Source organism: Polypterus senegalus, chromosome 3, assembly GCF_016835505.1.
Source record: "Polypterus senegalus isolate Bchr_013 chromosome 3, ASM1683550v1, whole genome shotgun sequence".
Classification (NCBI taxonomy): domain Eukaryota; kingdom Metazoa; phylum Chordata; class Cladistia; order Polypteriformes; family Polypteridae; genus Polypterus; species Polypterus senegalus.
Window position 1 is genome coordinate 87,068,383 of NC_053156.1, and position 26,126 is coordinate 87,094,508.

General features: G+C 37.8%; 1 protein-coding gene across 5 annotated transcripts in view; it reads left to right on the forward strand.

Annotated features, from left to right (window-relative positions):
- The first annotated feature begins 1,627 nt into the window (after positions 1-1,627).
- The window catches only part of tab2 (TGF-beta activated kinase 1 (MAP3K7) binding protein 2), a 182,110-nt gene continuing 157,611 nt past the window's right edge, over positions 1,628-26,126 (forward strand). For 3 of the 5 annotated variants that reach the window (XM_039747561.1, XM_039747560.1, XM_039747562.1), the window contains exon 1: positions 1,628-1,954. The gene's annotated coding sequence lies outside the window, so the exon portion shown is untranslated. The remainder of the gene's footprint in view (positions 1,955-26,126) is intronic. The other 2 variants (XM_039747563.1, XM_039747564.1) reach the window with 2 other exon arrangements.

The following is a 26,126-nucleotide window of genomic DNA, read 5'->3' on the forward strand; positions in this document are numbered from 1 at the left end:
GGCCAAGCTTTGGCAGGTAACTTTCAAAGCACTACTTGACTTAATAGTGTACTTGTACAGTAGCATTGTTTTTGTTACTTTTATTTTTTTTCTAGTTTTTATTATAACTTTTACATGAATAGATTAAATTAGTTATACTTTATTCATCCTCGGTTGAGGACAGGAGCAGCTTTTAGCTTTTTCACTAGTTTGTGTTCCAGACTTTCCCCAATATATGTCAGTACTGCATTTTACACTACATTTTCATATTTATAGGAAGGCTTTGATGAAAATAAGCCCTTCTGTTTAAAATGCAATGAAGAGGAATTTTACAAGATAATTGTCCAAAGGGCTACATTGAGACTTACCTACTTAATTGATGTACTCCGTGTAATTTCCAGTATATAGTTATTTTTGTTTCTGTTATGACATCTCTCAGCATTTCCCACACTTTCACAATCCTTAAAGCAGGTGTAGCCACGTGGATTTTCCATCTTCCAGTTTTATTCTTGTTATATTTCTGTAAAAATTAATGACAAATATAAAAAAGTGTTAACTAGAGTAAGCAATCCAAATTTGAGGTGTCCGTTAACAAATGTAATAGTTTACTTCATGAGGCAGAAGTACATAATATAGATGAATAGCTGTGACAGATATACAAAATATTAAAAGGTGTGCTCAGTTTAAAGTCTAAATATTCTTAAGTGTAATAGAAATTCACCCCTTAATGGGATAAACCCCTGGAGTCGGTTAATGCGGCATACATAGTTTCAAGTCCTTCTGATCATTTTTTGCTGAAGGCACATATTGGTTTACTTTTTACCATAAGAGTGTCATTTCCTACACCAAATATGGTCTCGGAATGGGTTTAAAATTAAGATTTTTCGTGTTCAGAGGGACAAAAACAGCAGGCAACCCAAAAAGCTATACATCAAGAGAAATCAAACGGTGTATCATATGTGGGGGGTTTCAAGTACCGTTGAATCAACAAGCGCTGGTCACAAGAAGTGATTTTAAAGCTTTCAAAATTCTGTCGAACACAGTAATTGTTAAAGTGTCATTGTGGAAACACACAGACACAGCACCCCTAGTGACCGTCATTCCAAAGCTCCATGAAACCTTTCTGACGTTTTAGCGAAGTGACTATTTCCCTATTTGAACCCGAGTCTCTGTTTCAATGTCTATTTTATGTTAGAGTTTTAAAATCCTGCTTAGAAAATAAAACGTAGTCTATGTTAATGAATGCAGTAAATCAAAGTAACTGCGCATAATGCAACAGGTGAAACGTTTTCCTTCTCCCAGTCTCTTTATTTAAGAAGTGCTGAAAAAGTCTTTACCTTTAACATTCCCGTTTAACTTTTCCTAACTATCTATCTATCTATCTATATAAAGAGAGATTAGTTGCAGTTACGAACATAAATACATTCCCACAAATAAATGAACACGCTTCTGTTTCTTTCTATAATAAGAGCACGTTACTGCCAAGGGGAGCGGCGTACTCCTAGTAGCGTCTCAGTCCTTCGCCCTGCTCACTGAGCGCTAACTTTACCAGACCCGCCCACTCTCTCAATAGTCACACACCAGGGTCCGATCTCGCGATATGCGGGTGCTACCGAGTCCGCCATATTGTGTGACAGTATTTTGATTCGTATTGGGGTTTGGAAGTGAGAAAGGAAAAAAAAAACACTGAACAGAGAAGAAAGTTAAGGGACTCTGAAATACAGTGTGTGAGCTGCCAGGAAAAATCTCCGGTCTTCAGATTACTAGTTGGCTTACAGTGTGTCGGTCCCCGCTTCATCCGACAGTGGCAGCGACGCAGCGCGGGTGCTTGTGTACTTTCATCCCCCCTTTCTGAAGTTCCTCATCCCAGATAGTCTGACAGCAGAGCCCCCCTCCCCCTCCCCTCCGGCCCTGAGGAGCCTCTGCAGCGGCGTCTCGGGTGTTGAAGGTGGCCCGGGGAGCGGCGACGCAGACGGTAAGAAACTTCTGGGGAGCGGGCCTGTCTCCCTGGCTGCCCGGGCGGGTGGTGGGTGTGTGTCTTGTGTGTGCGCGCCAGGGTCAATAAAGTAAGAAAGAAGGAAAAATCGTTGAGGAGTTCCAATCTTTCAGGTGCCTGAAGCAATTTAAAAATTCTCAGAAAATAGAGATGATGGTGAGCGAGCTGCTACCCACGGGAGAGTAGTATTTGTGCGCATATATGATCTGGTTCATTTTGTGTTTACTTTTCTAGTCTTATACTGCCATACACTCCCCGGGGAAGCAGGGCACAATGGATTTTAAGCGGAGAAAATTCACAGCTTCATCGTTTATACTGAATTTTCTTTGACACCGCAAAGGAAACGTAGTGGTTCTCCAGCAAAAAAAAGTACTTTTAGAATAGACTTTGCATCTGCACCAAACTATTGAAAACTGTATTTCGAGTAAAAAGTACTCGCACACTGTCGTCAGATCGGTGCGCATATTTGAATTTTTTTCCACGGAAATTATAGAGTCAGGTTTGGCCAGCATGTTAAACTAAAACCCCAACACTTTCCAATCAAAGAATGAAAATCACCCGGCTTACTTCTAATTTGGCAGGCCTCGACTGAAAAAGTTGAGACAGTCTGGAGGCGGAGAAGACCGACAAGCAAGCTCGCACTGTGCCGGCAGTTTCGCCGAGAGTCGATTAATATTTGACAGTGACACTGTCTCAGATACTGTGGTCGATATGTAATTAATAATCAGATACATGGGAAGTTAAGTGAGTTTGGACTGTCAATTTCGTGTCGAGGAACAAACAGGGTTTGTAATGGTTTTGTGTCTGAATCTTTTACGCTTTAATACATTATATTCCACCATGGTGGTGTCATTTTAAATAGATCAGGTAATGTAACTGACACGTTCATATTAAGTTTGGCACTACATTTTTCTCTCACATGGTTTCCGCATGGCGATAATTCTGTTTTGGTTAAACTAGGTGGTCACTGTCCTGCGTATTGGTACAATAACTAAAGTGTTTAGTAGGTAACTCTTAAAGACGAAAAACATTTTGTACCTTTTTTTTTTTTAACTTAGATGTCATAGTTGGGTGATGACCTTCGTTTGAGAATATTGTGTTGGTATAACAATTTGTATTCAGATTGTTAAGGGTCTGTTGTAGTTCTAGTTTGACTGTTAGTGACTGTCACTTTCCTCTGAGCATACTTGTTTAAGTTTTTTTGTAAGTTCATTTAGATTGTTGGCAATATCTTGCTCTCCTCGGTTGATAGTACACTTGTTTTAATCAATCTTATTTCAGTGTATTGTTCCATTTATGTCATTAGGTGCTTTGAGTTACATGAGAATCTGTGAAACTGGAACACCTTGAGGAGTTGGAAACAGGTGTCACACTGGGGCGTTCAGTATTGAAGCACCTGTAATCCACTTGCATTAGAGGCATCTCACCTAATCTGTTTAAACTATTTCTCTCAATCTTCTACAATGACAGTGATTGTCTCTTTGAAATTGTTTTCACTTTCACAATAGGATATCTAGTGTGGTACTAACCATCTCAGGATTTCTTACTGGAGTGTCCAGTTTGACAAGAAGTACTTCATGTCTGACATGCATATGCGGTGTTGGATAGGAAGTAAATATCATATAAAAAGAGAGCTCTGTAATGTTTTAAGATGTGCATATTCGGTGGGATGAGAAGAAGATGAATGGATATTCAGTCATTTGTATTGTATTGTATATACCCTAATTTATATTTTATGCATTTTCTTAATGCATTAAGTTACTTGTTGAAACAGGTTAGAATAAGTGAGCTTAGGAAATGGCAAGAAGAATGAGTTTTCTTTCATCTCTAGATGTGATACTCAGTGCAGTGTTTCAGTTAGACAATTTTCTGTTTCACATTCAATAGTCATTCCTTTTTACAAAGCACCCTTTTTAATGAGTTTCCTTTGCATTTGAAAATCCCAAAAATCCTTAAGAGTTATTGTTTTGATAAAATGTGGTTTTCCATCTTCTGAGGCCTTGTTGCCTTACGCTTAAATTTACCCAGCAGCATTATTATAATATGTGAATACTGACAACTGATAAAAACTCATTAATATTTTCAGATTTTAAATTTTTGTTATGGTTTTTTTCTGTATTTTTAAATGTAGATTGGGGGAAATAAACAATTTTTGCTGTTGGCAGTAACATATTAGGAATTGAGCCCACAATTTCACCTTCCATTGTAGCCATGTAAAAGATAGATACTTTATTAATCCCCAAGGGGAAATTCACATACTATTGAACAGTTCTGAACAAGCATTTCTCCTTTTATTTTCTGTTTATCTTAAATTATTTCTGAAAATTGTTTTTTGTCATTGTTTCTCTTTTTCCACCTTCCTTGTTGTTCCAACATAAAAAAATTAAACAGAAGTTCAGTTATTTTTTTACATGTACGTTTATTTTCACTCTAAACCTATAAAGTCAATTAAGTTATAGTTTTTTTCTGGTAATTGTGGAGATAATTTTACATTTTCTGCAGTTAAACAGCTATGATGGCCATTTGCTTTGTCCTCCTTTTTTATAAAGAGAATTCTTATAAAGACAATTGCAGTTATCCTCAGTTCTCTGAAGGTATTCACAATTTTTGTTTAGGAGCAAGGTGTATGGTGTAATTTCCATGTGAATTTAACTTAACAAAAAATTGCCCTTTTTTATTTTTTTGAAGATTTATGTCACAGTATCAATATTTTGTGTAATTTGATTAGGGGTAGAGTTATATTTGCCAAGTTGATTAATCAAGTATTGGAAAGTCTCAATAATGTTACATTTTTTTAACAACCTTATTATATTTGTAAGTAGAGCTCAATAATATGGCTAAAATATTATCAAAGTGTTTTGTTTTGATTTTGATATTTATCATAATATAGAACATCTTACTGCTTCATTTTTAAAGAGTATGCATTCTAATACTAGAAAATGAATAAACAAGATGGTCACTATAGTTTAAAATATCATTTGCTATCCACAAACACACATGCAAAGTATATACATACAAAAGTTCTTTAATAAAAACTCTGAAAAGTTTTCAATGAAATAATTGCACTTACATACAGTAGTTCAAATTAACAATGTATATATTAATGCAAATGTAACAGTACAAATATAAGGCAAAGTTTGTGTTACTGGTCTTAGTAAATATCTAGCTGTATCCTCTAAAGCAGCTTCAACTTTTTTACACCTGCGGACTGGCGAAAATAGGAAAAATATTTTGCGGACCGTCTGACCAATAATAAAAACCAATATAGATTTTATTTATTAAGTCTAATGTTATAAAATTACAATTTTTAGTTATTGCGACATCTGCTGCTGCTGCTGCTTCTTTGTTAAAAAATTTGATATATGTGGCTGCAGCATTGTTTCTGAGAGATGAAGCGCTGTATTAACATTCATTTAATTTCTCTGTTTGGTTTTTATTACTGACAAGGCTAAAAAAAGTCTTTTCACACAAATAGGAAGTCGAAAAAACGACCAATAATTTGATAGCTTTATAACTCAGAGATGGGTATTCTTTTTAGAGTGATATTCAAAATTGAGACTGATTGCATTTTATGTCTGGACACCAGAGAGTGACATCAGAAGACAATTCAGTCAGTTTTTCTTTTTCACGAGAATCAAATGCGCATGATTTTATATCTTCCAAGAAGGGATTATTAATCCAGAGGTTAACTTTATGAGGATTCTCATTTTCAGGGAAATAAATATTAAAGTTTTCAGCTAATGCCCTTAAATGTTGACTTATTGTGTTGAATATGACTTTCTGGTTGACATCAGCAGCAATCAAAAATTGTCCAAAAAGTGGAACATTTCTATATCTTCCACTTGTACACAACTATCCCAAATAGCCAGTTTAATTTTGAAAGCATCCATTTTATTTCTCAATGTAAAAATATTTGTACAAGACCCCAGAAGGGAAATGTCCAGTGGCTTATCAGTAAAAGCTCTATACTACGAATGCAAATGACGAGCAGGTTTGGAAGGTTTCATAGCATCATTTGACAGAATTTCAAAACATACTACATACAAAGGCTGTGGCGATAGTTCACTGCCAGGGGCTACAATGAAACCAAGCTTTAAATATTCCTTATCATAATGCCTAGCAAAGTTTACTTTTCTCTTTTTGGTTTGTATTGCATATTCGGAAGTATCAGCATAATTCTTTGTTTCTTCTAAACTTGAAGCACTAGTACTGTACTTGGTATACTTTAGGTACTATCACTACTTTTCTCCTGAATATTGTTCTTGCCTCTATTAAAGTAGGTTAAAAGGTTTTGCTGTTTGTGTTTTTTGTCTTCATTTTGTAGGGTTTAAAATTTTATGAAATAAATAACTTATTTTTCAAAATACCACAACATAATAGTAGAAAACAAAATGCGCAAGCATGATTAAAATAAGATTTTTTGCGACATGTTGTTGACAGGCGAGCTGATGCAATACTGGCATTCGGAGGCTGTGCATTTTGCATATACTTATATTTGTGTGCAGCATCCTGCTCGCCCAGCAACAAATGTACCACCTGAATCGCGTAGCTGTTATTTTTCACAGACCAGTAGGAAATTGGTTGAAGAACATGGCTGTAAAGGTTCTCGAGTAAAAATCTGAGGTAGAACAGTTTAAAAAAAAAAAGGAAATTTTGGATCTCTTCTGGCTACAATCGTAACAGTAACACAAATCTTTTCATATTGCACACTAGAGCTTTTTTGCCAAAAAGAGTGGTATGTTAACTGTCAGACTTGGGTGATGCTCTTTGGCATGTGACATTGTTGCCTATGTTAATAATGTATATTACTAATATATACTATATAAGTTTATTATTATTATAATACTAACGTAACAATAATAGATTATTAATAATAGAATATACTCTATTATGGTTTTGTTATATCTGTAGCAAAAGAGACCGCAGAACTGACAGCAGTAAGTGTGTGCAACAAAGTGGTTAGTGCTTTTTCTTCTTTTACGAGAAAGCTTAACACTCTGGCAACAGCAGAACATTGTCAATGTAGTAAGGGTAGTCATGTATGCTTCCAATGTGCAATGCCCCCATAAATCTGTGGCTGTGTCAAAGTACAATATTGCATGTTTTTCAACACAGCATCCAGCTTTGCCCGACATTCATCATAAAGCTACCAGGAATGCAGTGTGAAAATAATGTTTTTGGCCAAAAACTGATACCTTGAGTAGAGGACTTTGAAAAGTTTCCTGAAGCTACCTTTTTTAACAACAGTCAGTGGCATGATGTCTTTCTTCATGAATTGGGTGACAGCATTTGTGATGTCCTTTTGCCTTTTTGATTGTTTGGTACATATAGTAATGGCTGCAAACATTGACAAGCTGCTGTGTAGGTACAGCACCACTGCATGAATGTTTAGTAGCCATATCCCTTGAGCGTTCATTCTGGCAATCTTCATATTCAATCAAATGGTAACTTTTGACGGGGTGGAATGCATTTGTTGTATTGTTGTAGGTACTTGATGGCAGCATATGTTGCAAACTGGGTTTACCCGTATTTGGTCTGATCTGTCATGACCGAACCACTTCCAAACTTTTGATAATGTGTGCTCTTACTTTGGTATTATCTCTTTGTGAGGAACAAAAGGTGCTCGTCTTTGCACACCATTTTTCCTTAGGACTATTATTGTTAATAATTGTAATTCTTCTACTTTTTTGAAAAACTTATTCATTTGATTTCTGGTGTTTCATTAAACCTAATTTATGAGCTCATATTTTGTTTTTATTACACATTTTAATATCCTGGGGAAGATGGTACAGTGAGTACTATTGTTCTCTCACATTTGAAGAATAGAGTGAAATTTAAAAGATCTTTGCATGTTGTTTTTTTCTATGTACCATTTTGCTTCTATAGCCTAAGAATTCTACTGGATTTTTGGATGTGAATGGGTGTGGTTTGTGAATGTGGCAGTGTGTGAGAATAATTTTTATTTTGCCTTGTTATGACCAGCATATGGTCCAACAGCATGTAATTGTAACAATACTTGTACTGTATAGAATAGTTCATTTTAATTATTCATTTGTATGTTTTATTGTGAGCTCCGTGTGAACTCCAATCCCTCAGACATCATTGTCTTAAAAGCCATCTTGCATTTGTAATGGATATCATGACTTGGGTATCGATCTTTTGCTTTATTTTTTTCTTCTTCAGACAACACCCTTCATCACCACATCCACAGATGCAACTTAAAGCTTTACTATGCAACATTGTTTAGAAGTACTGCTGACGTCTCTGAGCTCAGTCTTATCTGAGACAGAAAGTAGCCCAATGGAATCTTGTTTTGTGGTTTGACAAGTCAACTTTTCAAATAGTTTTTGTAAAAAAACAGCTGCTGTTTTTCTCTGGGCCAAAGAGGAAAAGGACTGTTGAAGCTCTTTTGAGCACCAGGTCTAAAAGCCAGCATCTGTCATGGTGTGGGGTGTGTCAGTGCCCATGGCATGATTAACTTAAAACGTCTGTGAGGGCATCATTAATGCAAAAAGAAACATACAAATTTTGGAGCAACACATATTGCCATCCATACCCCATCTTTTACAATTGCATTGTCCTGCAAAACAGTACCAAATCATGTTTGGCCCCGATTACAAATGCATGTGTAAGTACAAAGTGGGGGTACTGGATTGGTTCTGACTTGTTTCCAATTTACCTTGTGTGGTGCATTATGAAGCACAAAAGCACAAAGGCCCATTACAGTTGCATAGCTGAAGACTTGCATAATGAGTGGGGGAAAACTGCTTGCTAAACTTGACCAACCTGTGTTTTCAGTGCCCAAACACTTAACTGTTAATAAAAGAAATGGTGATGTTACACGTTGGTGAACACTCAATGGTCCCAACTATTTTCAAGTTTCAAAAAGGTCAAAATCAGATAATGTGTTGCTGTAGTGTTTACAGTATTGTACAGGGTGAATATAACTTGCGTATTACTCCTTTGTTTTGTTTTTTTGATAGCATTTTCCCTACTTTTCCAACTTTTTTGGAATTTTGTATATTCCATTCTGAATTATTGGCTCATATTACAGTCCCAGTATAATCTTGAGTAAAATAAGTGTGTGGTATTGCATCATTAACTGTTGAATTCAAGGTTTCCTTCTCTCTTTTTTTCATGGGCAGTAATATCTTATTCTTTGGTACCACTGCTTGGCAAAGAAGCAGTGGCACCAAGTGTCTAGTAAGGATACAAAGCAGAATTGGGTAATTAAGGAGTCACAGTTTTATTGAGCAATTACCCGAATAACACATTTTCAATAACTGATATAGTAATGAAACTTGGCTTCCCACAGTAGCTTTGTTTTTCCTTTGTTACTTTAAAAAAAAAAAACTAGCATTTTGAAATTACAATCTTTGCTCCAGGATGTATGTATTGATTAATTAAATAAGTACATAGGGCTTAATATTATAGCATAACATAATATTATATATTCTAAATGTCACTATGATTCACTATATCAGTTTAGAATGAACTTGATTGAATATAACCATTGAAGGACCCAGACTTGAGTTGTGAAGAGCCATAGTGGATATAGAGATTCATTTAAACAGCCTGTTTTTAAGCAGTTTGCCATTTCAATTAAATATTCATTTTATTTGATTGATTGGGTCAATTTTGAAATTCCCAAAGAATGTTTTCACTTTTTATAAAGTGTGACTTTAGTGTGATTTTCTCATGTTGTAATTTGGGCCCCTGTTCCAGTGTTTCTTTTGAAATGTCTTTATTTCATCAATTGTTTTTTGTTAATGATCATCCTTCCATTCACTGTATGTACCTGCCTTTTCCCTGCTAGCCTACTAATGCTTGATAACTACACAATTGTAAGTGAAGTAACTGCTGCTTTGTACCTTTTCTGGTTTAACTGTCACAAGTTGACTACATTAATGAAGCAAACACTACAGAAAAAGTAAAGAAGACAAAGAATAATTACTCCACTTTGTATTAAAACCTATTACCAAAATACAGATCACAATTTTAAAAGGCTTTCAGACTGTTGAAAGCAAAAATATGTGCTTATTACCGTATATACTTGCAGTTAAGTTCTCCATTGGATAAGGCGGGGCTTGATTTTAATTTCCAGTATTTTATAATGTCGGTTATATAAGTCAAATGTGGAAAACTCACGCTATTGGTCCAACAGGTGCTAATGCCCACCTGAGAGAGTAACCATGGAGCACACTGCGTTTTTTTCTGTATTTTGCCTACATGACCACACGGTAATACCCAAACAATTCTGAAGCGATGTTTGCCCTGTTTTGTGTTTTTTGTATCTCACACTCATTTTTTGTATAAGTTGGAGTCTGATTTTATGATAGATTTTTTTGGGTTTCAAGACCCGGCTTATACGCGAGTATATATGGCAAGTACAATTTAAGTGAAAGATGTAAGTAATTTAGGGATGCTTCGATCAGTCGGCTGCTTACAGTAATTTAGTTGTAGTGCTCTTTTACATGTAGTATTATGGTAGGTGAGCCATCACAAATGATTTTTTTTTTTTTGGCGGCAAATTGTTTCATGTAGGTGCATTACAAAAAAAATGGCCGCTTGTAATTATGAAAAGAATTTTTTTTCCTTTTATGTCATATGTATTGATAAATATTTTGTAATTTTTTTTAAAGTATATATTTTAATGAAATTGTGTTTTATTTTAATATTGTTTGGTCACTGAACAATAAGCCTACAGAATTTCATTTTCTTAATAAAAAATTAACAGTTAACACCTGTGGTCTATAGTTTAGTTCTAAAAATACACTTTAATATAGGACGGGGTGCCCACACTTTTTCGGCTTGTGAGCAACTTTAAAAATGACCAGGTCAAAATGATCTACCTACATTATAATATATCATTTTTACATTTACTTGTGTAACTTTTTAAAAAACTTGTACTTCTAAGAGTAGTTTTACTGCACCGTACTTTTTACTTTTACTTGAGTACATTTGTGAAAAAGAAACACTACTCTTACCTCGCTACATTGGGCAACACTCGAATCATTACTTTTTTCCATTAGATAAAGTCTGACAGACAATTTTCAATTTGCACTGTGTAGCGTATCCTGTCAAGTTGCGCACACGCCTTCCATTGTGTCTCCAGCTCTGATGCAAGGTTTTGGATGTTCCCTAAATCGAGACACTGCAGCTTTAAGGACAGATGTTGCATTTTTCATTTGAAAGCATTAACTGAGCTAATCATATTGACTATGGTTTTTTCTTTTCTTTGCAGCTGTAAATTAAGCTCATTCACCATGTTGGTCAGATTGGAAAAAAAATACCAAGTCTAGCGACCATTGATCGTTATTAAGTTGCTTGTATTCTGCATGTTTAATGACAAGGAGAAACTCCTTTTTCTCCCGCCAGGGGTCTTGAAATCTCAGCAGGAATTTCTCCCTAGCCATTTGCCTCAACGAAGGCATCTTTTATCATCTGTCTGTCTTGGAAGGACTTCTTATGCTTAATGATCGAGTGACTCACCTGGAACAATGCTTCGGTGTGTCTGCCTTTGCTTTTGAATTCTGCCGAGTGAAAAATGACAGCTGTCCAATTAACTGCGATTTTAGTTCCCTCTCCTTTCTCTTTCTCAGATCACTTTTCGGAAGGAAGTCAGTTTTGTAGTTTTTATGAACAGTTCGAAAGTGCCTTACCACATTTTCCTTTTTTTTTTTTTTTGAATAGCAATGATAGATTGACAGTTCAGACAAACGCACTTGATTGTGACATTGTGAGGAAAAAAATCCTCTTCCAATTCCACATCCAGCCCTTACCCAACAAATTTTTTTTTTTTTTAAATCCCTTCTTTAGTCAATTTAAATTGGAAGGCTGACTAGATCACTTAGCTGGAGTTTTGCAGTAGCTCCCATGTTTGATCGTGCGTGCGGGATGACCAGTGTGTTAGAAGAAAGAGATCTCAGACTGGCCGCCCTGTACGTCAATCAAGTGGCAAATGCCATAGGGAGGATATATGATAGACTAAAATTAAAAAAAAAATTTTGAATGCAACCTGATCTACCTGTACTACCTTTCCAGTCTACCAGTCGATAGCGATCGATGTATTGGGCACCCCTAATATAGGACATAAATTTTATTTGTCTGTTTATGCAGGAGATTAAAGTAAAAAAAATAATGGGATAAAGAAAACAAATCAGAGTCGTAGTAATTGGCTGATCAAGTAACCTGAAATTGTCAGCCTTATAAAAACCTAATCAGAGCCTCCCTAGTAAGCATTAATTGTAACCTGTCTGTGGATATTAATATGGTGTAGGCATGCATGTGGGCAATACATAATACTAAAGAAAAATAATTCATACAAAGCAGGCAGCTTTTTAAATAATACAGTGGTGTGAAAAACTATTTGCCCCCTTCCTGATTTCTTATTCTTTTGCATGTTTGTCACACAAAATGTTTCTGATCATCAAACACATTTAACCATTAGTCAAATATAACACAAGTAACCACAAAATGCAGTTTTTAAATGATGGTTTTTATTATTTAGGGAGAAAAAATCCAAACCTACATGGCCCTGTGTGAAAAAGTAATTGCCCCTTGTTAAAAATAACCTAACTGTGGTGTATCACACCTGAGTTCAATTTCCGTAGCCACCCCCAGGCCTGATTACTGCCACACCTGTTTCAATCAAGAAATCACTTAAATAGGAGCTGCCTGACACAGAGAAGCAGACCAAAAGCACCTCAAAAGCTAGACATCATGCCAAGATCCAAAGAAATTCAGGAACAAATGAGAACAGAAGTAATTGAGATCTATCAGTCTGGTAAAGGTTATAAAGCCATATCTAAAGCTTTGGGACTCCTGCAAACCACAGTGAGAGCCATTATCCACAAATGGCAAAAACATGGAACAGTGGTGAACCTTCCCAGGAGTGGCCGGCCGACCAAAATTACCCTAAGAGCAGAGGCGACTCATCCGAGAGGTCACAAAAGACTCCAGGACAACATCTAAAGAACTGCAGGCCTCACTTACCTCAATTAAGGTCAGTGTTCACGACTCCACCATAAGAAAGAGACTGGGCAAAAACAGCCTGCATGGCAGATTTCCAAGACGCAAACCACTGTTAAGCAAAAAGAACATTAGGACTCGTCTCAATTTTGCTAAGAAACATCTCAATGATTGCCAAGACGTTTGGGAAAATACCTTGTGGACTGATGAGACAAAAGTTGAACTTTTTAGAAGGCAAATGTCCGTTACATCTGGCGTAAAAGGAACACAGCATTTCAGAAAAAGAACATCATACCAACAGTAAAATAATGTGGTGGTAGTGTGATGGTCTGGGGTTGTTTTGCTGCTTCAGGACCTGGAAGGCTTGCTGTGATAGATGGAACCATGAATTCTACTGTCTACCAAAAAATCCTGAAGGAGAATGTCCGGCCATCTGTTCGTCAACTCAAGCTGAAGCGAACTTTGGTGCTGCAACAGGACAATGACCCAAAACACGCCAGCAAATCCACCTCTGAATGGCTGAAGAAAAACAAAATGAAGACTTTGGAGTGGCCTATTTAAGTCCTGACCTGAATCCAATTGAGATGCTATGGCATGACCTTAAAAAGGCGGTTCATGCTAGAAAACCCTCAAATAAAGCTGAATTACAACAATTCTGCAAAGATGAGTGGGCCAAAATTCCTCCAGAGTGCTGTAAAAGACTCATTGCAAGTTATCGCAAACGTTTGATTGCAGTTATTGCTGCTAAGAGTGGACCAACCAGTTATTAGGTTCAGGGGGCAATTACATTTTCACACAGGGGCCATGTAGGTTTGGATTTTTTTTTCTCCCTAAATAATAAAAACCATCATTTAAAAACTGCATTTTGTGTTTATTTGTGTTATATTTGACTAATGGTTAAATGTGTTTGATGATCAGAAACATTTTGTGTGACAAACATGCAAAAGAATAAGAAATCAAGAAGGGGGCAAATAGTTTTTCACACCACTGTAAATTTAAAAAGGAACAAAAACTTTAGATCAGGAACCTGTTCATATTTGTTAACTTCCTCTCAGAAATGAATAAGCCGCCTTGGGGATTTCTTGGCTGACATAATAAATGTAATGGTTGACTGTCAGAAGAATAACCTTATTCCATGTTATAGGTATGGGGTAGCTTTAACTGGCAACTTTATGTTGGCTCCATTAGAGTGCGTGTGGATGTATATGTGTAAATATGTCCTGTTGTGGACTGGCACCTAATCCAAAGTTGGTTTCCACCTTACACCCAATGTTTCCCAGAGTGGCACTAGCTTCATGCATCTTGAACTCTCTAAACTGGTTTAGATCATTGGTTGGAAGAACACTCAGCATACATGGTAGCTGTGAGTGCACTAAGTTTGAGAAACAATATTTACAAAGAGAATTTAAAGCAGGAGTCACAACTCACTACAGAGGGTAGTAGTGCTTACAGGTTTTCTTTCCATTGTTTTTGTTTAACCACATTTTTCAATAGGGAGCCAGTTATTGCTAATAAATATGATTTTGTTGTTGGTGTTGGTGTAAACACCGTGCTGTGTGTTTGATTTAAAGACCGGTTTCTTTACCAATGAATGAGGTGGAGAGGCAGACCTTCAATTCAAACACTAAGTATTCTGGGAATGTCATCTTTCCTGTTTACATTCAAGGTGGAATTTTCAGGAAGTAATTGTTAATAGAATTTAACAAAAATGCACATATTTTGCACATTTTAACTATCTGAATAGTTATTTGAGATTTTTTGTTCATGTGGATGTTTTTCACATTGTTTGCTGTTGTCCAGAATCGGTCATTGCAGGGCCGTGTTGAATATGAGCATTCAATACGTAATTTTTCTACAAAGACGTAAAAGTAAAACTACTTTTTAGCCACATCTACAAATGACATTAAGTAACTGTTTTAAAAAAAAATATAAAAATTTTTGGTGGTGAAGTCCTCTAATTGGCAATTGAACATTTAAGTGCAAAATGGTTATTTTTCAAAAGACTTAAGGAGTGCATCCTTCATGTAACTGCACTAAATATGATTCCATCTTGAAATCCAATACATAATCTTGCTTTAATTTAATACTATGCATTAGCAAATGAAAATAAACTCCCTAAACAAGTCACAACTACTAGAGTTGGTTTTAGTAAGTCATCCCTGATCCCAATAAAACTTTCGCCATAAATCCCTAGATTACAATAGTATAAGCAACAACACAGGGATTTCTTACAGGTTGCAATACAGAATCAGAAATTTTTATTTTTTTTTAAAATGCAATATATGGGAAGCATGGTGGCATGGTAGTAGTGCTGCTGCCTCTCAATAGGGAGATGGGGCTTCACCCCCTGGAGTTTACATGTTCTCCACATGGGTTTTCTCAAACAGTTCAAAAAACCAGGTTAGGTGGAATGGCATGGCTAAATTGGCCCTCAAATGTGTGTGTGTTCACTTTGTGATGGACTGGTGCCCTGTCCAGAGATTGTTTCTGCCTTGTACCCAATTTTGGAATAGGCTTTAGCTTCAAAGTGACCCTGCTTTGGAATAATTGATTTTGAAAATGGATGCTTAGATGGAAATACAATGTTAGGTATTTTAATAGACTCATTATACTTAAGTACTCGTTCCCTGTATCAAATGTCATATAAGCAATAGCATGTAGCAGTCCTCCGCATATTTTTATGTATAATAACAGCTGGTCCTTGTGTGTGTCATCTCTGCCTGCTCATTTTCTGTTTTACATCCTTTTGTTGCTGGCTAGGGATCTGCCCTGGCAATCGGAAGGTTGCCGGTTTCAAATCCCATAAATGCCAAAAGGGACTTTTGTCCTGGGCCCTTGAGCAAGGCCCTTAACCTGCAATTGCTGAGCGCTTTGAGTAGCGAGAAAAACGCTATATAAATGCAAAGAATTACATGTTCCTTCGTTGGATTTCTAAAATATTGTTTCTTGTATTCATAGAAAACAGCCTTTACTAGTAAAATGTATTGCTGTTTTTATGAATTTTATTAATATTGCAGTTCATAGAAGAAACATTCAAAAAGAAGTGAACAAGTGTGTCAAAAGATCGCTGTTTTGCATCCTATGTAATGAAAATTGTTTATAGTCAACATACTGTATTCTGCTGTGTGATGTAATCTTCACTGTCTTTAGTTCCATAGCTGCTGACTTTTTCCCAGCACATGTTGCAGTTAGTATACACACTCCAATGTACTTCACATTGCAGATATTGTAGCAGCTGTGAGTTCTGTGGGATTTTACAGCCCTTTATGTTTGTCTCTCTAAACTAAGGGAGACACTTAACATTCCTGTTATGGGCACACCCGGCTCACACACGTTTGCATGGCGGCTGGTTGTTGTAGTTTTTTTTTTTTTATATAAATTTGCCTCTCTCTGCATAAAGGAAAACAAGCAAGTGCAATGTGCATGACTGCAGCTTATATTTAATTTTTTATTCATAAAACTGACTAGTGCTGGTGAGTTGTACACCAATCTAGCATTTAACCTTTATGAACAAAAACTGGCCATTTCTAATCCACTGCTGGTGTATCACTAAAGTTTCTGATATTCTTGACAACCAGAGGCCAAAATATGTTTGCCTGTTGCCTCAAAATGGTGAACAATAGATCCTGTCAACCATTAATGTTGAGCATATGGTATTTTTTTTTTAAACATACTTATTGTTTTGTAATACTTTCTATGTAAGTGTTTTGTTTTTTTTTTCCATTAAATGTTTTTCACCAGAAAAAAAAAACTCATTACTTTGACCTTTGTTCTCAAACTCTTTTGTTTCGAAGTGCAATGCTTTGAGCCTGCATTTTATTATTTGTTGTATTTATCAAGTTGTTTACATTGCACCACTTTCTGATTATGGAGTTTTGTGCATAAATGCAGAATTATTCAAGAGAGGATGACTGTGATGCATTTAAGAATCAATTTTTTTACATCCCTTTTTAAAGTATCTGATGTGATCGAATTATAGCAGTAGCAAGCCATTTAATTTAATATTTTATTTATAGCAAGTTTTGATTACAGATTTACATATTGTCTATAGTGACAAACCCATGCCTCTATATGGCTCTTCAGGAAATGAGAGCGAGACCACAGATCTAAGGAAAATATACACATTCACAAGCGGTATAAGCGCAGAGTTAATAAATGAATCTCTCTTTCGGAAAACTGTATATACTTGCTTTATACTAATTGTGTAAGGAAAACATAAACTGAGTGTAAATAGTGGATGCACAAACCAGTGTGTTTCTTCGTGCCAGTCCCTAGCCTGGATAAAAGGGGAGGGTTACGTCAGGAAGGGCACCTGGTGTAAAATTTTGCCTGTTCAATATGCGGACAACAGTACAAATTTCCATACTGGATCGGTCGAGCCCCGGGTTAGCAACGACTGCCACAAGTACTGTTAGCCAACAGGGTGCTGGCGGAAATTGGGATACTGTTGGCCAAAGAAGGAGAAGAAGAGGGGGGAGACGTGTCCGGAGGCAGGAGGAGAGGAGAAAGGTAAAGAGGGTGAAACTGAGGGTAGGAACTTTGAATGTTGGCAGTATGATTGGTAAGAGGAGAGATTTAGCAGATATGATGGAGAGAAGGAAGGTTGATATATTGTGTGTGCAAGAGACTAAATGGAAGGGGAGTAATGCCAGGTGGATCGGAGGTGGATTCAAATTGTTTTATCATGGTGTGGATAGGAGGAGAAATGGAGTAGGGGTTATTCTGAAGGAACAGTATGTCGAGTGCTTTGGAGGTGAAAGAGTGTCAGAGTAATGAAATTGAAGCTGGTAATTGGAGATGATGTGATGAATGTTGTGAATGGAACAGTGGAGACAAGAAGGTGATGGGTAGGGATGGTGTCAAGGAGAGGAATGAAGGTCAGACGATAGTGGATTTTGCCAGAAGGGTGGACATGACTGTGGTGAATACATATTTTATGAAGAGGGAGGAACATAGGGTTACATGCAAGAGTGGTAGAAGATGCACTCATGTAGATTACATCCTATGCAGAAGAGTCGATCTGAAGGAGATTGAAGACTACAAAGTGGTGTCAGGGGAAAGTGTAGTTAAGCAGCATAGGATGGTGGTCTGTAGGATGACGTTGGAGATCAAGAAGAGGAAGTGAGTGAGGGTAGAGACAAGGATCAAATGGTGGAAGTTGAAAAAGGAAGACTGCAAGGTTGAGTTTAGGGAGAAGGTGAGACAGGCACTGGGTGGTAGTGAAGAATTACAAGACAGTTGGGAAACTACAGCAGATGTAGTAAGGGTGACAGCAAGAAGGGTGCTTGGCGTAATATCTGGACAGAGGATATAGGAAAAGGAAACCTGGTGGTGGAATGGGGAAGTACAGGAGAGTATACAGAGGAAAAGGATGGCAAAGAAGTGGGATGGTCAGAGAGATGCAGAAAGTAGACAAGAGTACAGGGAGATAAGGCACAAGATGAAGAAAGAGGTGGTGAAGTCTAAAGAAAAGGCGAAATGATGAGTTGTGTGAGTGTTTGGACACTAAGGAGGGAGAAATGGACCTGTACCAATTGGCTAGACGGAGGGACTGAGCTGGTAAAGATGTGTAGCTTGTTAAGGCAATAAAGGATAAAGATGGAAACATACAAGCGAGGAGAGTGTGTTGAGCAGATGGAAAGAGGTTGATGAATGAAGAGAATGAGAGAAGAGGTTGGATGATGTGAAGATAGTGAATCAGAAAGTGCAGCAGATTAGCAAGGAGGAAGTAAGGACAGCTATGAAGAGGATGCACAATGGAAAAGCCATTGGTCCAAATGGCATACCTGTGGAAGCATTGAGGTGTTTAAGAGAGATGGCAGTGGAGTTTTTAACCAGATTGTTTAATGGAATCTTGGAAAGTGAGAGGATGCTTGAGGAGTGGAGAAGGATGTACTAGTGCCAATATTTAAGAATAAAGGTAATGTGCAGGACTATAGTAACTACAGGGAGATAAAATTAATGAGCCACAGCATGAAGTTATAGTAAAGAGTAGTGGAAGCTAGGTTAAGAAGTGAGGTGATGATTACTCTGCAGCAGTATGGTTTCATGCCAAGAAAGAGCACCACAGATGCAAAGTTTGCTCTGAGGGTGTTGATGGAGAAGTATAGAGAAGGCCAGAAGGAGTTGCATTGCCTCTTTGTGGACCTGGAGAAAGCATGTGACAGGGTGCCTCGAGAGGGGCTGTGGTATTGTATGAGGAAGTTGGGAGTGGCAGAGAAGTTTGTAAGTATGTATGAGTTGTACAGGATATGTATGGGGGAAGTGTGACCATGGTGAGGTCTGTAGTAGAAGTGATGGAGGTGGGATTACATCAGGGATTGGCTCTGAGCCCTTTCTTATTTGCAATGGTGATGGACAGGTTGACAAATGAGATTAGACAGGAGCCCCGTGAACTATGATGTTTGCTGATGACATTGTGATCTGTAGCGATAGTAGGGAGCAGGTTAAGGAGACCCTGTAGAGGTGGAGATGTGCTCTAGAGAGGAGAGGAATGAAGGTCAGTAGGAACAAGACAGAATACATGTTGTGTCAATGAGAGGGAGTTCAGTGGAATGGCTAGGATGCAAGGAGTAGAGTTGGCGAAGGTGGTTGAGTTTAAAGTTTGGGTTTAACAGTACAGTGGAAGAGAGATGAAAAAGAGAGTGTAGGCCGGGTGGAATGGGTGGATAAGAGTGTCAGGAGTGATTTGTGACAGACAGATATCAGCAAGAGTGAAAGGGAAGGTCTACAGGATGGTAGTGAGACCAGCTGTGTTATATGGGTTGGAGACAGTGGCACTGACCAGAAAGCAGGAGACAGAGCTGGTGGTAGCAGAGTTAAAGATGCTAAGATTTGGATTGGGTGTGACAAGGATGGATAGGATTGGAAATGGGTGCATTAGAGGGTCTGCTCAGGTTGGATGGTTGGGAAACAAAGTCAGAGAGGCAAGATTGCGCTGGTTTGGACATGTGCAGAGGAGAGATGCGGAGTATATTGGGAGACGGATGCTAAGGATAGAGCTGCCAGGCAAAACAAAAAGAAGGCCTAAGAGAAGGTTTATGGATATGGTGAGAGAGGACATGCAGGTGATGGGTGTAACAGAACAAGATGCAGATGACAGAAAGGTACGGAAGAAGATGATCCGTTATGGCAACCCCTAACGGGAGCAGCCGAAAGAAGTGAGAGAGGACATGCAGATGATGGGTGTAACAGAGCAAGATGTAGAGGACAGGAAGATATGGAACAAGATGATCCGCTGTAGCAAACCCTATTGAGAGCAGCTGAAAGAAGTTAATGTATTCAACAAAGACTGTTACTCATATACTTATCATTGTGTATAACACCATAAACATAATAAAGATAATTGTATTTAAAAAAAAAATATATATATATATATATATGATTGATGTAATTAGACTAAATGTAATTGTCTACTAAGGTAATTGCAAGCTACAATTTTCTAATTTTGTTATCATGAAATAACATGTCTTTTGAGTCAGCAGCAGCCTAATAACTGTAGCTTACACACAGTGCTGCTGTGGCAAGTACCAGGTCTACAAAACACTTTATTTATTAACTCAAATGTACTACTTTAATTGTTTAATTCCACAGTGACACATTGTTCTGCTTATATGACTTTTTTGTTTTAACCAATGAATAAAAATTAATTTATAGTGATAGTTACTCATTAATTACAGTCATTCTTTGTAAATCCCTATTTGGATAGGATTAGTTTCACACTAGGAGGCGTGGCAAAGTTTGTCTGGTATTTCCCCATTTTTGCTTTGACTACCAGTAGTTAATGTATGTTTATCGGTTTGTACCATCACTTACAAACAATATGTCCATTTGCACCTCCACGAGGGCCCTCATTTTTTCAATATAAAATGTGCATATAGGTGTGTCTTTGGACATCCTTGGAGATGCACCATCCCCTTATTATTCAGCACATATAAGGAGTATCAGATATAGATGTAAAGGATTTAGTTCAAAATGTTTTACAACATGTTGAAGAAGTAGTTGCAGGCAGATATTGCAAGCAGATAATACTAATTATAATGAATACATGTAGACAAAAGGTAAAAAAAATGCAGTTACATAAGAAAGATATGTAATTCAGTGAAACAGAGGCCTAAACAAATCTATACTCTATATTTTAAATTTCTAAATGACAGTTTGATGATAAAGTCAAATGCCTTGGGGGGGGGAGATTTCCAGGCCTAAAGACTGCCCAGCCCCCACTGGGCATTCTCCCTAACATAAATGTTCTTAAGTAGTCTATTATTGGTTCATCAGGTTCTTTATTGGCTTCCACTTAAGAGGATTCAACACAGTTGGTCTTGTGACAAGCTGGAGTATTCCTTTTCATTCAGATATCTCAGGTGGCTGCACAAAACTTTTATCGGATGGTAATGTATAGAACCTCTCCACAAAAGAACCAGAAAAGAAAACCGAGAAATATAAAGATTAATAATTATTACAGATTCATTGAAGAGAGTGGTAATTCAGTTTAATTCTACTTTTAAAGCCCTAGATATGTACAGAAGTTACAAAAAAGCAACTTTAAAAAGTTGAATTTTAGGAGTTTCCTAAAACCATGTAAAAAGTGATGTAGTTTCTAAATAGTCTGACTGGAAAGTACACAAATACCCTTAAGCTAATGTGTACAATGTGCACTTTAATCGCATTTAAAATTGTTCGGTTTCTAATTTTAAACAATGGAGCAGAGGAGTTAATCAAGGAAAAATTAGTTTTGTGCCCTCTTTATGGAGGGTACTTTGTGTGCCTTTTAATTAATATTTCATATTGTAGTGTTCATTTTATTCTCCATGTATGCTCGGCCATACAGCATTTTCTCTTAAGATCATGCACTCTGAGCTTTCCAAGGTATTTTACTGAAGGATTTCTTAAGTGTGTTTTTTTTTTTTTGTTTTTTGTTTTTTTCTCCATGGGCCTCTATGTCATGTATAGTTCTCACATTTGAAAAGAAATATTTTACCTTAGATACTATGCTTGCTGTGCTAGGATGTTCACTAATTTCAGATTGATTGATTATTGTGAATATTAGCAAATCCAAAAGCTGTGGTTGCATCAAAATAGTGTATGTTTAACAGTACACTGCACTTAAATTCAAGTCACCATACTTTTTCTGATATCCACAATTTGCCTTATGTTTTATTTCATTCTGTCTGTTATTAGATGCACCTGAGAAGGCACATTTCATGTTTTCTTGTGTAAACATGGCTAAATAAATAAACCTTAAACCTTTTGTTAACTTTTAGTCTTTTTGAAATGACAAAGTCCAGCTTGTATCCTACCTTTTGTTTAAGATGACTGACATGCTGGTTAACATGATAAAAGCGCAGCAGGTTAATAAATTCTCTTGCTTTATGGTCGCATTGATTATCCACATAAATATTGAAATATCCTTCAATTAGGAACCTGTTGTAATTAGTTATTATGGATACTAACTCGTGAGAAATCCTCAATAAATGTGTTCTATGAATGGTCAATACGAGAGGTTGCATCACACCTTGAATAACTATAACCTGCTGAATCCAATACATCGACAATTCAATCAAGTTTTGCTGATGTAAAACCCCATACAAGCGCAGGCAAACCAAAACTTATCCTGAAAACGATAACATGTAACAGCATTTCAGTATAGCTGCATTGAAACCATTGGTCCTTTTTCTTAAATGGTGTCTCAATTTCTTGCCATACACCTAGTGCTACTGCGATAACCTCTGGCTCCCAGCGACTATGAAATTTGCAGATTATATTTACCCTTCAACACTTGTAGGATTAAATACATATGCATGCGATGTATGTTCAGTTTTTTCAAGTTGATTACCACTTTGCACAATAACCTATTTCTCACTAGTTGTTACTCGATGACTGATGAAATTGTTCCAAAAACAGTTGGTAATTTTTTATTTTTTTTTTTCTCCGCTTCACATGTCGGTGCTTATCGCAAACCATGTGTAACCATGGAATTTTTCAGGATGCTGCCTAAATTCTTAATAGAGAGTCCAGAATTGTCCTCTTGACTCCCTTTGCTGCAGAACAGGATGAGCTCAATATATGCTATCACAAAGCTAACAATACCTGTTCTTCAGGGCTGTAATTAAAAGGATTATAAACACTAAAGTCATAGAAGACATTCTTTAAACACAACAATTGCCTCCACCTATTCTGGTTGAGAACCTTGACCTTCGACTTGGAAGTGGTGATCCTCATCCTGGCCACTTCACAATCGGCTGCAAACATCCCCATTGTGTTTAAAGTTACAGCCTGATGATGCCAGCATGACCTCATCTGCAAAAAGAAGAGATGTAATCATGAGGTCACCAAATTGGGCACCCTCCACTCCTTGACTGTGCTTTGAAATTGCATCTATAAAAATTATCAACAGAATCGGTGACAGTGAGTCTGACTTGCTGCCAGATATGCAAATCAGGGTTTTGTTACAGTTGTACAGATAGTCCCAGAGGAACACATTATTGTGCCTTTTGCAAGTCCACAATACATGTGTAGACTGGATTGGCATACTTCCATGAGCCCTCCAGATTCCCTGTGTGGGTAGACATTTGCCATGCTCTGGTCCAGTGTTCTGAGACAAGGATAAATCTGCATTATTCCTCCTGAATCTGAGGTTTATCTACAGCTGGACCCTCCTTTGTGCAACATTGACATAGGCCTGCCATGGGTGGTTGAGGATTGTGATTGCCCCTAAAGCTGAAGTTTAAATATCTCAGGGTCTTTTTCGCAAGGGAGAGAAGAAGTGAGGAGGAAAGTGATGGATCAGAGAAGTGTCCTTAGTCATGCTGATGTTATACAAGTCAGTCATTTTGAAGTAGAAGTTGAGCTGAAAGGCAAAGCTCTTGGTTTACTGGTCGATCTACATTACTGCCCCCACTTACAGCTGCAAATATTGGGTATGACCAAATAAATCTAGACTCCAAGTACAGTGTGGCAAAAATTTGCTTTATTTTCAGGGTGTCTGTGCTGAGCCTTGCAGAGAGAGTGAGGAGTGCAGACATTCAGGACGAGCCTTTGCTTCATTAGGAGCCAGTAGAGGTTTTTCAGGCATCTGATTAGGATGCACCCTGGACACCTCCCTTGGGATGTCCAACCAGGAGGAGACTTTAGGGCATACCCAGGACACACTAGAGAGATTAAATTTCTCACCTGGCCTTGGAACGCCTCTGTATCCACCACCCCAGAGGATTAGGAGGATATAGTGGTGAGAGCGGATGTTTGGGTATCTATGCTCAGACTTCTGCCTCTGTGACTTGGACCTGGTTAAATCTGGTAATGTAGTTTAAAGAAACTGGCACCACTTTGTCTTCGTCCTTTCCTTCTCTGTCACCCTTTGACTTACCTCCACAATTATCATCTAATCTAAAGCAATCATGCTGCAGTTGACTCTGCCTCTTTCCTTCATTTCAATTTGTTTGGTATGTTTTTCAGTTTGTATGATTAGTATTATATTTAGAGTGGTCAGACATCAGCCTAAATGATTATAGTAAGACCAGCTATGTTATATGGGTTGGAGATGGTGGCACTGACCAGAAAGCAGGAGACGGAGCTGGAGGTAGAAGAGTTAAAGATGCTAAGATTTGCATTGGCCGTGATGAGGATGGACATGATTAGAAATGAGTACATTAGAGGGTCAGCTCAGGTTGGAAGGTTGGGAGACAAAGTAAGTTAGGTGAGATTGCGTTGGTTTGGACATGTGCAGAGGAGAGATGCTCGATATATTGAGAAAGGGATGTTAAAAATAGAGCTGCCACGCAAGAGAAAAAGAGGAAGGCCTAAGAGAAGGTTTATGGATGTGGTGAGAGAGGCAACCCCTAACGGGATCAGTCAAAAGAAGAAGATGATTACTTTCAGCTTTGTGCTACTTCAAACCCGTTATACTGCAAAACTGATCTGAGCTATTCCATTAATGATGGCTGGAAAAGATTAAATTTAGCATGGTTTCTTTTGGTACAAGTGGCAAAGTGGTGTATGATTGTTATCCCCCCAGTGTGTTCAAATTTAAGAATCACAGAAATGCATCATCCATTTTAGAGCAAAGCATGCATGATTATACTGTTAAAAACTCTCTGCAGGAAAATAAAATCAATTTAATTTGATTTATCTCTGAACGAAACAATATTTGCTACCGTAATTTATTTAAAAATGTATCTTATCAGACTGGTTGATGATGGGGAGCATGCACTGGTACAGCATGTTGCCTCATCCGCCACATGAAGAAACACATTGAAATCCCAGTTGGCAACCCCCAGGCAGACACGTGGTCCAGTCCCACCCTCCAGAAATGACCATATGTCTACCACAGCCAGGTGTCACATGGGTATGCCCTTGGCTTGTTCCATCCTCTCAGGTCCTCAGCAATGAGGATCCTGCAAGCCGGATCACCCTTGGCTCGGCTGCACTGCGTAACTGACGCGCCCTCAAAATGCAGGTAACATGCTTCATTCGCGACTCCATGAGCATCCACTCACTCAACACAAAATCAAAACAGTGGTACCCATGAATTCTCCGAAGAGACACAGTACCAAAACAGTCCAGTTTTCGTCTTAGGTCACTGGATAATGGCCATGTCTCACAACCATATAGCAAAGCAAGAAGCACCATGACTCTAAATACTTGGACTGTCATCCTCTTGCAAAGATCTTGATTGCACCACATGTCCCTTTCCAGTGATCCCATGACCCCCCCTCCCCATGCTCTCCCAGTCTGTCTACTGACTTCATAGATTCCAAACAGTCACCAGAGAAATGAATATTACTGCCGAGGTAAGTATACCTCTTGTGATCGACATTCTCCCTGCAGACACACTGCTGATGATTGTGCCCAAGAGGTCATTAAAGGCAAGGACCTTGGATTTTATCCAGGTCATTCACCAGCCCAGACATGCAGACTCCTTGCTTAGTCTCTCAGGAGATCAGAGATCAAGATATAAGAACCTACATTGAATCCACGAAGATCACGGCATCGTCGGCAAAGTCAAGATCAGTGAGTCTTTCTTCACCAAAAGATGCCCCAGAGCAGCTGAACCACTCGACCCTACCCAGCACTCTGTCTGAGCATATTCTGAACAGAGTAGGAACAAGAACACACCCCTGACAAACCCTAGAGTCAACTGGGAAGAATGCGAATGTTGTGCCCCCACTCTGCACAGTACTAG